Source organism: Ammospiza caudacuta, chromosome 2 (assembly GCF_027887145.1).
Source record: "Ammospiza caudacuta isolate bAmmCau1 chromosome 2, bAmmCau1.pri, whole genome shotgun sequence".
In the NCBI taxonomy this organism is placed as follows: domain Eukaryota; kingdom Metazoa; phylum Chordata; class Aves; order Passeriformes; family Passerellidae; genus Ammospiza; species Ammospiza caudacuta.
This window is the reverse complement of record NC_080594.1, coordinates 104006907-104019421: the sequence shown is the minus strand read 5'-3', so window position 1 is coordinate 104019421 and position 12515 is coordinate 104006907.

Genomic DNA, 12515 nt, shown 5'->3' with positions numbered 1-12515 from the left:
GTCACCCTGACAAAGCACTCTTTCAGTTAGCAGGTGGAAGTTCACAGTCAATTTTATCTCTACAAGTGCCATCTTTCCTTGTCTTTGTCAGTGTTTTTGCAGTAAAAAATCCATCTGCAGGAATGGTTTCTTTGCAATTCTATAAACCTTTAGGTCCTTCTGAAGCTCAAACAATTAAATGTGCCAGTTTTTCTCTTGTCCAGCACCTTCTGTGCACCTTTAACTGATACTGGCTGTACTGCTGTTTTCAAGAGAATGCTCTTTATAATCTTAGTAAGAAGCTTCTGCTATATAATTATTTAAATGCTTCCTGTCTTAGATGAATTGACTACACTGATTCTGCAGACTTTAACACAGAGAGAATTTTTGCCACTCCATCTAATCCCTTTTATTTTATCTTCTTTTTTTTTTTTTTTAATTTTTCACTGAAGATGTATTTATTTTGTAAATCAGCATCACAGCTTTTGACAAAAACGCTGGCATCTCTGCAAAATCAGGGATCTGCTCTGCTGAACAAGGTTTTGTTCAGTTAGGTATAACTGGATGTTGGAAGCTCACCTGGCTTCCAAACTATCTGAACACTTTCAGGAATCCCCATTTTTTGCTTTCACATCACCACTCCCCTCATAGCTGTATTATCTGTTACTGAGGCAATAAGCCTCTTCTTAATTTTCTACTAGTCAATTCTTTATCCTTAACTAAACCATCAAATATCCATGACCTTGTTCTTGGAAAGAGCTGATTTTTTTACTTCAACAACACCCTGCTGTAGCAAACTGTCCACAAAACACTCATGGAAGATACTGGATAATTTTCAGGTAGTGAGTAAGGCAGACTAATGGTATTTTTGGAACAATTACGATAAAGATAATATTGTTTTCTTATGGATTGTCCCATTTATATGTTCTTTCTTTTCCTTAACCTGGGAAAATTTTCTTTGTAGCTGTCCTCGCACTTGAGGTCAGTTACCAAACACAGTTTAGTCCCATAAGAAATGAAGGCTATGAGTGGCTCAGGTGGAAAGCTTCTATTGCAACCAAACTGTTGAAAGATAAAGTCTATATTTTTTTTTTTTACAAACACTGATCATTCAGTGTAATTTCACTCTAATCTACCCCAAGGGATCTATTAACAAGAACTTGAGTTACTTTTACCTTCTAGGCCAGGTTGCAACAGAGGTGAAGGGCTGGATTTTTCCTCAAGCCTCTAGGCAATTGTAGTCGAGGAGCTTTGCTGGAAGTTTTCTTAAAATATTCAATTACTCTTCTTCAAAATTAAAAATTCCTTGCCTGGTTACAGTAAACATGGAAACATTTAAAGCCACTGTCCACATCCATATGAGTCACCCCGTCCATGCTTTCTGGAAGTTTTGTGCACATGCTCTTCACCTTTGCACTTAAAGGTTTGACATTATATGTTTCCCCTTAGGTTCAGAAGAGTAAAAAAAGGAAAAAACTCTGTATTTTAAATGTCTCTTGAGCCTCAGCTCACAAACTTAGAAATAATCTTCTGTGAGAGCCACTGTTTACTCTCTCCAGTCACAGAAAATTCCTTGTGACTGAAATTGTAAAAAGTGTTTATTTGAATGTTTAAACCCCTGACAGTTCTTTCATTCCTTATTAGAAAAGTTTTAGTGTATCATTTATCTTATTGGAACACACTGTTGGCAAATTATCCTTGTTTACCTCCCTTTCTATGACAACCCCTTCTGGCTTTCCTTTTTAGTCCTTAGAGGGGGAAACCTTCCTTTCCTTTGCTCTCTGCCAGCCCTGGGCACTGCTTTGACACTGTTCCCAAGCCCTCCTGATTCACTGTGGCCCCACACAGAATTTGTTGCAGGCTGTTCCTGTAGTCCAGGGGTTTCAGATGCAGAAGAGGGGAGAAGTCCTGCTCTGTTTACAGTGAGCCAGCACCTGCCTTTGCCACACAGGGTGTAATGATGCACTGACTGCAGTCAGCAGCACTGCAGGACATTAGAGATGTAATCTGCCTTGCTAAGAGCAGTGCTGGTAATTTACAGCTCTCTATTATGCAGGGGAAAAAAACAAAGGAAAAATTTCTCCTCACAAGTTTACTCTGCTATTTTACTGTTACTAAGGTGCCCTCCAGCCAGGAGGGGACAGGTCAGGAGTCATCACAACAAACTGGGCATGAGTGAGCTTTCAGCTGGATGATTTGAGAGGAAGGTGCATCTCATGCCTATGGAGCAGGTAGAAACAGAGTTAGAAAATGAAGCAATGAAAGTGTTTCCTGTGGGGCTTGCTCTGAATGGGTGCCATGTGGGAAATCTGTGAGGTGCCACAGAGGCAGCGCCCCTATTGAGACCCGGACTAGCAGAGCTCTCAACTTTCTGTCCCATGCCTGCCCTAGAAACACGCCTATTTCCAAAGTTTTGGCCACCAGCAACGATCCCTAGTCTCAGTAGAGATTCTAAGTCCATATCTCTAAGAAGCACAATTTTTCAAATTGCGCCAATTTTTCTCAAATGGCAATAACGCCACTTTTATCCAAACTTTTGGATAAAATGACAAGGGCCATTTAATGAGGTCTGAAATCCTGTCCTGGACAAAGTCTCTGGCAGCAGACAAGAAGCATGGGTATTTAATTTCTAAAGTTTAGACACTCTGGATCTGCCAGACTGTTGAGGTATTTAATCTTGACTCATTATTGTGAGTGACTTGTGAACATCCTGAGGAATAAAAGCAATGATTTCATTTTCATTTATTTTCATAACAATATTTATCATTTATAGTAACTAGGACAGCTGCCTGCAATTTGGGAAAAACCTCTATGTATTCTTACTGAATTTAATGAATCACCATGGAGCCCATATTGCATTTCAAACACTTGGAGAAAGCCAGTCATTATTCACCTGCCTCCAGATTTCAATCAACAACTCTGGGAAGCAGAAAAATGAAAGACAAATCTCTTGAAATATAATCAGGGAAATAACTTACTATTGCTTGCAGAAAATAAACATGTTTATAGAAATGGAATGATTCTGTAAAGGCTTCTCAACAGGAATAAATTTACTACCGCTTTGATTTGTAATGATTCAGTCAGCAAATAAATAGAAGTAATCCATTGATGATAAAAAATTACTGTTATTTAGAAATATGATTCTGCTATGACGCAAAGAGAATCTTGATAGTATGACTTGGCTCTTTTGTATCTTAAGTGGGAGAAGGTAGTTGGAGACCAAGATCTCTTGGTTATATAGCTTAGTGATTGCATCAGATGTTGAGAATGGGAAGCTTACTACAAAGGTTTTTGAAAAGAACCGTGCATGCTGAAATAGCAGATCAAGGTCTAGAAGCACACATACTCATAGCACAATGGTACCTCAAAATCCCATATAAAATCAATTATATCATCACAAACTACTCAACACCACTAAGTCTAACTGATGCTATGTATTAGATTTATTTTCTTCCTTTCTTTTGTGTTCTCAGATGGAGGACAGTACATATGGAAATCAAATTTCAGTACAATTCAGAAGCTGGTGCAGTTTTTTATTTGATTCCAAATATTTCTGTATATGAAACTTGAGCTGGAAAAGTGTAAATGAAGGTTGCTGGTGGACATTGCACAGTGTGAAGACGTGTTGAATATTTCAAAAAACCATTATTGTCCTCTGGGCAATCTTTTCAGTACAGAATGGGCCTGACTGTACTTGTCTGGAAACTTATATTGCATCAACTTCTGTCAGTAAAATACACAGGTGGCTGATGGCTGTGTGACCTGTAAGGGCATATGGAAGAATGAACTTCAAAGCACTTAAATTGACAGAAATTTTGTCTGCACTGCTCCTCAAAGTTATCCATGCTACTTTTCTGCACTTTCTTTTCCTATGGAAAATTGCCACCAAACTGTACTGTCTGCCCAGAAACACCCCTTGTCTTGACTCTTGATGATTACACAGGTTTTGAAGTGCCAGCCACTTACTGCAGTCATACTGTTGAGTAAGGATAGTGTGATCAGACAGAGCAAGGCTTTAGACAGCTAAATCTCACAACAGAGGTCAGCTAGCTCTGTTTTTTCTTTGTTTTTGTGCTAGACTTCACCATTCTAGGAAAACATCACTTCAGACTTTTTTTATACACCTTCCTTCAGCGAGGGTGTTAATATTTTAATTGCAAGGTGATGTGACCTCTTTTTGCAATGTTTGTGCCTGCTGTATTAGTGCTTCTCTAAAAGCATTCCCATTCAAGGGAAGGATAAGTCTTACTATTTGATAGTCACTTTTGTGACTATTGGTTAGGTGTTAATGGACTTTGCCATTAATAACATTTTTGCTTTTTACTCAGAACCCCTCACTACTCAGGATGTGTCAGGCTTCATTTGTTGCTGTCTTTTGAATAATCCTCCTCTGAGGCTGATTTATGAAGAGGCCATCCTTAAGGTGGATTGTGAATATTAGTGAAGGATGCCCCTTACAGGTGTCTATTTGTTACTGCCTGAGCATGAAACATTAAAGAATTATCAACAGGGATGACAGGGGACTGATTTTGACATTCCTTAAGACTCAACAGAGAGCCAGTGAAGTCCTCTAAATCTATGGAGTCAGAGGCTACAGAAGCCAATTCACACAGTTGAATCTGCAAATCCCCTTCACCCCAAATTTGGTGTTTGTATATGTTGAGAGAAATGTTAAGTCATTTTACTGAGAATATATAGATAAATAGTCAGCCTTCTTCTAGGTTCTTCAGACTTCTGTAAATGTGTCGATGCTTATATATATTTGAGACAGATATATATCACCAGGTAAGCTCTCCTGGATGTACCAAGCCACCTCCAAGAGCAGATGAAAGGTTCATGATGTGCTGACAATAGTTTTTTCTCTCTCACTAGTATCTGTGAGCCTGAGCAACAGATTGATGTAGCTGGAGAGGTGACAAAGAGTTTGGGTCTCTGCACGCCACAGGACAACCTGCTCCCATTACTGCTGTAAGCTCTCACAGGAATTAAAGCAGGATTAACATTTAGAAGAAATTGCTCAAAATAACATAGAAAATTAACACTTCTTTTTTTTACTCTTACAAAGAGTACCCTTTTAATCAAAGCTTTTCTATTAGTGTCTAGAATATAATAAAACTGGATTAAGCTTTGTAAGTCTTATGCTGAGGCAGCTTTATAAGCTTTGCATGCTTTTGCATTAATCAGGGAATTCTCTATTCCCTTTGGTATACTGTCAGATTGTGGGGGTTTTTTGCATTTTTTTTGCAAGGGGGGATGCAAAGATGTGGAGTCTAGGCAGATTATTACAGAATTAAAACCTGCAGAGAAGCAGTTCTTATTGTGCAGAGCAACAGACAGGAATTTAGCTTGAGAAGGTGGAAATGCAGGTAAACAGGAGCCTCACATTTATGAGCATGCAGGCATTTTTGATTTTAGTCCACATGCCAACTAACTTGTTTTCCATCTGAGCAGAGAAGGGTGCTATAATGAAAAAAAACCTACTAAATCAGAAGATGGCATGACCACTTAAATTCATGTGTATTTTTGGAAGTGCAAGACTTCAAATGTAAATCACTGCCACTTGAACACAGCTCAGAAGAAACATTTCTGAGTATATGGCTCTGTTTTGTCTCAGGCTGAAAGAAAAATGTGGGGTTTTTGATTATGAGGTTTCTTATTCAGTACATAATAAAGACAAATTTTCAGTCTTTGGGGAAAGATACTGATTTTGCAGGATCATTCTAATATTCTATGGCGTTTTAAAGTCATCTTATTTACTAAATCTGTTCCAGTCTTTTGATTTCACAGTATTCATTATATATTCATTAAAATATTAATAGAACAGTTTGTAATGTTATTAACACACAGTTTTCATTGGGACCTTCTAACCATTTGCCAAATGGGGGGAGCAGGACAGAGTTTTTTTGAAAGCAACCAGGTACAGCTTTAACATGCAAGAAACTCCCCACAAATCTGGAAGCCAGTTGTGTTCCAAATAGAGAGTATTTTTATGCAGCTAATACACTCTGTAACAAAAATATTATTCTTCATTCTCGGGAGCAGTCACATACTCCATACCAGTCCCGCTGGTATTGGTGCCCAAGGGGACCTCTGATCTTGAAAAATAGCTAAACAACTAGAATGTCACAGGGCTGCTACAACTTTGGGGGCAGTGTGCATCTGTGGACCTGTTGTACCTCAGAGTCATTTGCTTTCCTGAGCCTTTTCGCTAATCTCATCATTTAAAGTCACCTTAAGCAGCTTAAAACGTACTCAGTATTGGGATACATTTTGGACTTCTTCCAAATGTGCAAAAGTACAACTCCCAGTTCTTAAGCCTGGCAGAACTCTGGCTACTTGATGCTGGCAGAGTACAAAATGCTTTTAATGTGAGTGAGAGCCAAGCTGAACTATTTTATTTGGCCATTAACTCTTTGGGCACAGACTAAGACATAATGTGTTTATTTTTAAGTCAGAGAATGCTCATGGGAATTGTTAAATAATTTCTTTAAATTGTGGCATAAACAAAATATCTTTTGTTACAGTGCTTCAAGCAATAACTGTTTCCAGGGAAATTTCCTTAATGAAGCAATTTCCCTTATTTCTCTCATTATTCACACATTTCTGTTCTTATTCACATGGTAGATTTGTTTGCACTAGGATAGCTGTACACAGCTAATTTGTGGCCTTTTTGTAAGGGGATTGATTTATCTGTTTTATTGCATTCCTTAAATTGCAAAGAAGCAATAAAATAGGCAGAAAGTAGTTAATATACCTACAAATTTAAAGATATCAGCTCACGATGGAAATTACAGCAAAGAACTAAAATAATAAAGACTTTCTTATGTCCCAAGGATGGGTTAACTCGGATGAGGGGATGGGATAGCGTGGTCATCTCATTGCAAAAGTTCCATACCTTTTTGGCAATTTCCCACGAGCAGCTCCTCAGCACTGACTCTTTCTTCTTCACAGCAGAGCCAACAATCTGCAGCTCCTTTCTTAACCAGCTAACCCACTCTTTTATAGCACTCATCCTCACTGGACACAGCTGTGGCCTGTTAAGGTCAGGCCTGTTCCTAATCTTTGCTAATTAGTACAGCTGCAACTCCTCAGGGGTGAGATTGCCTCCTGCACAATCTTTATTTTCTTACATTCTATCCCCCACAGGATAGTATCCATGTAGGGATCTCTTGCACTGTATCAGCTTTTCCTTAGCTAAACTATCAGCCATTCATCTGTATTTTCACCCCACCCCAGAGAGTGCAACACACACTATGAGTTTGTTGTAATAAGTACAGTCTGACAAGCTCCCCCATGCCCCCACTATCACTTCAGGTACTTTTAATATCTCAGATCTCTTGGCCAGTTGGCCTCAATTGCAGAGATTGTTCCTTGATCTTCTCTTTCCTTGGTGTAGACATGTACAAGGATACTCCGGATGCAGGTGGTCCTGTGTTATGGACATTTCCTGGGAAGTAAGAGGAATGCTGTACACAGTTAAATGATGCAGATAACTTTTAAGCATATTTTTATTGTCATTATAAAACACGGTGATGAAACACTACTCAGGTTTCTCACCTGCCATAAAAATTGCAATTTTGCATGTCAGTATTAGTTGGGCAGCAAGATAATCTTGTGTGATGGGCTGGTCGGGAATTAGGCTGAGGAGCATGGTGGTGGTGGTGCTCTTTGCTGAAGGTGAGGTTCACCTTGCAGAAGACTACAGACTCCAGATGGCCACACAGTCATGTGCAAACTCACACTTATGGAGAACAGCTCAAATCCAGGTTTCTTGTAGCTTACAGTAAACAAAACCAAAGCAATCCTCCATAGCTGAGTGTGACCTAAGATGACACTTCTAGACAGGCTGCTGGAGTAGTGCTAACTATGTGAGACTGGGCCATTTGGCACTTCCGGAGCATGTCAGACTGTACCAAAATACCCAGGCACTTCACCATATGCAGTAAGAATCAGAAATAAAAAAAGCTGTGGTGTCTAGAAGCTGGTGTGTCACAGATATGTAAAGCTAACAGAAGGAAAATTGTAACTATTGACATAAGAGACATGGTAATTGCCTTAGGCCACATGGTGAATGCAGATTGTAATTTCACTGATGTGAGTGATTTTGTGCTGGTTGATCCCAACTGATGTACTGAACCAAAGGCATCCCTGACTGAACAGGAGTGGGTTGGCTGCAAGTTACACAAAACCAGAAGTAGCAACCAGACATCTTGTAATGTACAGATTTCTCTGAAGTGACAGTGACATAGTTTTATCTAAAGTCTTTCTTGATGCTCCCATGTAAGATTTTTTTTTTTTGCATTTTTACAGTGCAATAAATCATCTGTATTTACAACTGATATCTGCACTGGGCAGTATTTCTGCTTTGTAAAGTCCATTTCTGTGAAGATATCAGAGCTTTTACAAACTGGATTCCAAACCTTTTTCAATTGGATTGCTCTAAATCACAATCAACACAAGTGGTTAGTGATGCTCTGGTGTTGTAAACTGATAAATCCTGATGTCTGCTTAGCAGCCAGAATATGGGGGGCAAAAGCAAGCACAATCATTGTTTTCATTGAATGTATCTTAGAATCACTCTGGAAGTACCAGAGCAACCCTGAGTGGCTGAAAGGCAGGTGGCAGGGGGAGAGAAAGGGCTCAGGAGTTACCAGTCCTCAGCAGGACAAGGTTTCTGTCACCTGCTGCTTGCTTTGTCACCTCCCTCCCTCAGCTTCCCGGCTGCTCTCAGAGCTTGCAAAGTGATTTCAATTCATTTGGTCCAGTTCTATCTATCTATCTATCTATCTATCTATCTATCTATCTATCTATCTATCTATCTATCTATCAATCTATCTATCTATCTATCTATCTATCTACCTATCTACCTATCTATCTCTATATCTAATCTATATCTACCTATCTTGTTCTACATGTGTGGTTCTCGATGGTTCCCTCTCTACCTGTGCACTCCTGCTGCCAAAATGAACCTTATTGCTCCCTTCAACTCCTTGTTCCTGTATGACCCAAGATGCTGGAATAATTTGGGTTAGTAATATCCATGGAAAATTGTACTTGGTGTGTTATTTTCCACCACAATGATTTCTTTGTGTGCCTCACAAACATGTGGACCACCTTAATTGAAATGACAGCAATTAGTCCATAGTAATATAGCTAAATGTTCAGAGGTGTGAACCTCTTCAGCCAGGTCCTCAGGATAATGTAGGAAATGTATCCATCAATGTATCCTAAGGAAATGTATCCATCATAATGCATACTTTTGCAACTGAAGAGGAAAATTTTTACTTCTGTTTTCTCACTGGTGTCACTTTAGTGTCAGATAATAATTCTGGACTGCTGGTCATGATTCAGAAAAAAAAAAAGGATTTCCACTGGCAGAATATCTCCAACTTATTAAGTATCTGGCTTTTCCAGTGATTTAATATATTTTTTGTGTACAGACATATACATACTCATGCAGATATACTACACTCATATGTATGCACACATATTGACAGATGTAAAGGTCTAGCCGTATAAATGTATACATATAAATATAAAATATCCAGCTCAGTCCTGTTGTCTGTAAAATATTTATGACTTCTTTCTCCTTTCAAATATGAGGAAAAGACTTTTTTTTCCCTATTGGCAGTATTAGCCAATTATTTAATTCTGGATCCTTTTTTCTCCAGATATTTTTTATCATCTCCTCAGAATGAGTAATGAAATGCCAATATAATTAAAATTTTTAAAATTCAATTTACTGCCAATTAAAGAAAATACCAAATAATTTAGACTGGAGGGTGACACCAGGTAACATGAAATAGCAAAATACCAGGATGCCTCAGTCCTCTCCCACTTTATCTGCCTTTACAGCTGCTTTTCACAGACCTTTCTCTCAGCAGTGAAGTGGTACCCATATTGTTTGTGCTTATGTAGCCCAACAGAAGATTTTTGTAGTCTCAGCCTCCTTGCTGCCCTTAGAAGTTTTGCTTCAATGACTTGAATTAATGCAGTGATTATTCAGTGCAGAAAAAAAAACCCCAAACCAAATAAAACCCCCAAGAAAACCCCACTGGAAGAATGGATAAGGCAAGTTATTTGCTTTTTTGGAACAGTAGATTCTGACATGAAAAAAAAATGTCCTGTAAATACCCTATAAATTGAACAAGTTTGTTTTTTTCCTGAGTGCTTCTAAGTTATTAATTGGGGGAGTTTCAACTTTTTTTTTTACAGTTTCAGTGCTGACTTCATTTCCAGATTGCAGGCACATAGACATGGCACTCACTGGCTCTGCTTGCTACATCCTGTCTGCACATCTTGTCACAATCAGGAGCAGCTGCAATTCCTGGCTCAGAGAAGAGTTTTCCGCTGCACTGAGGAGCCCTCTGTCCCAGCACATGGAGATACAGAGGCTGTGACAGACACCTGAACTGGTCCAATTTGCACCCAGGGAAAAGCAGGAACCTGTGTCAGTGGCGATCTGGGTTGGACATTAGGAAAAGGTTCCTCACCCAGAGAGTGGCTGGGCACTGGAACTGGTGCTGGAGTTGAAGTGCTCAGCCTGCCAGAGTTCACAACATGCTTGGACAGCACTTGGGCATGTGAAGGGATTCCTGGGGGTGTCCTGTGCAGGGCCAGGAGCTGGAATTTGGTGATTCGTGTGAGCCCCATCTGGCTCAGGATTTTTTATGATTCTATCAGTTTTTGACAATATCACACATGAAAGTTTGATAAATATAAAACTAGATAAGTAATCCCAGATATATAGATATTTCTTTACTTTTGCTGATGTTTTTGTTCTTGGTTTATTTGTATTTTGAAAAAAAATTAAATCTCATTACAAGAATAAAGCAATAATTTGCCAATATTTATATGATTTATGTATAACTTGAGTTATATACAAGTATTATTTTTGAAGCCCACCATAACACTGAGATATTCTAGTGAGACAAACTCATTATTCAGATTATTTCCATCTCAACTGGAACTGCTGTGACAAGACTAATTTAAACTAACCCACAGAATAACTTCTTTTGTTAAGAAAGAGACTATCAGTAGACACTTTTACTTGCAATTAATGATTTACCAGATTAAAAAAAACTTAGATGGAAAAATATATATGTTATAATTTGACAATGGTGAATGATTTTATCATAATTCACACCTAGTGTGTGAAAGCTTTTGTGGTTCAGAGGAAATGAAGTTGCATGTAAAAGGCTCATTATTGCACAAATACAGTGAAATGTATCTGAAGAGTAAGTTCTAAACAAAATTGCCTGTACATTTCCATCATATCAGACTAGGCAGAGCAGCTTCTAAGGGAATTCATCCTGTTTGTTTAATTCCTAGTCATCTGTAGCACTGCTGACAAGTATGTTGTAGTAGTATGTGTTCAGTAGTATGTTAGGTGACAGCAAATATCTGGTGATAAGCTAGCAATTAAAGTGTGTGCTGCCTTTAGACATTTGCCTTGAAAGGTGATTTTGACTTTTCTTCCTTTGAAATGTATCATGCAATGTCTGATGGAAAGGACATATGTTACAATTTAAAAACATTGGTGACACACTGATCAAGGAGAGAGGTTATATTTTAGAATAAATAGTTGTGTTTTGAATCTATTCTGGGAACACTGAATGTTGATGTTAAAACTGCAATTATTTAATGCATGAGATGATCCATGTTTCATCATTTGAACAGAGCAGCTCATCTCCCTTTCAATTGCTCCTAAGTCGAACAAAACCCAAAACACCACCCCACCACCCCACTGTCACTGGCTGAGGGGACTGCTAAGGTTTGTGTGAATGAACTGGTAGGTTTGAATACTTCATAGTCCAAACATGTTCAAATGCAGTGCTGAATACTTTGGAGAAGCAGGTCTGATAATCCCAGTGGCCAGGTAATCTGTTAGGAAAAATTCTTCAGGCAGTTAGCACTTGCCATATGTCCTTAAGCATAAAGAAAAATGTCTTCTATAAATGTGTCTTATCAATCAATGGTAGGTGTTCCTGTTATGTGGAACTGACTCTTCTGTGAATTCCTGCTCTCTTGTTCTCAGCATTATCATCTGACAGTAAATTTCAGGTGCTGCATGCTCTGTGAGGAGTATTTCCCTTTAGCCTTTCCATTTAATGTCACCTTGTTCATCTTCTGAGAAAGGGCAAACAAGAGTCCTTTGAATTACCTTCTCTGGATCATTTATTACAACAGGCAGAGGTGATAGAGTTTCTGATTATTAAGTTTGGTATTCCTATTTTGTTTCCTATTACAATACCCTTTTTTCAGTTGCTTTTAACTTTGTCAGACATGAATGCTTCAGGCTGTAAATATCAGTGCTACGTGCCCACCCTAAGCTGAACATTTTTCAGAGGTTTCAGGCAAAGTAGATTAGCCACTTCTGAGAAGGAAGAAAACAACTAGGGAAAAAAACAGAACAAAAAAAAATAAAAAAGACAAGAAGAGAAGCTGTTTTTCAGTATTAAGAAAAGCACTATGAGGCAATTTTGATTATTCAGCTATGATCCAGGCCCTGTCACTCAGGGTCTTGAGAACTGTGT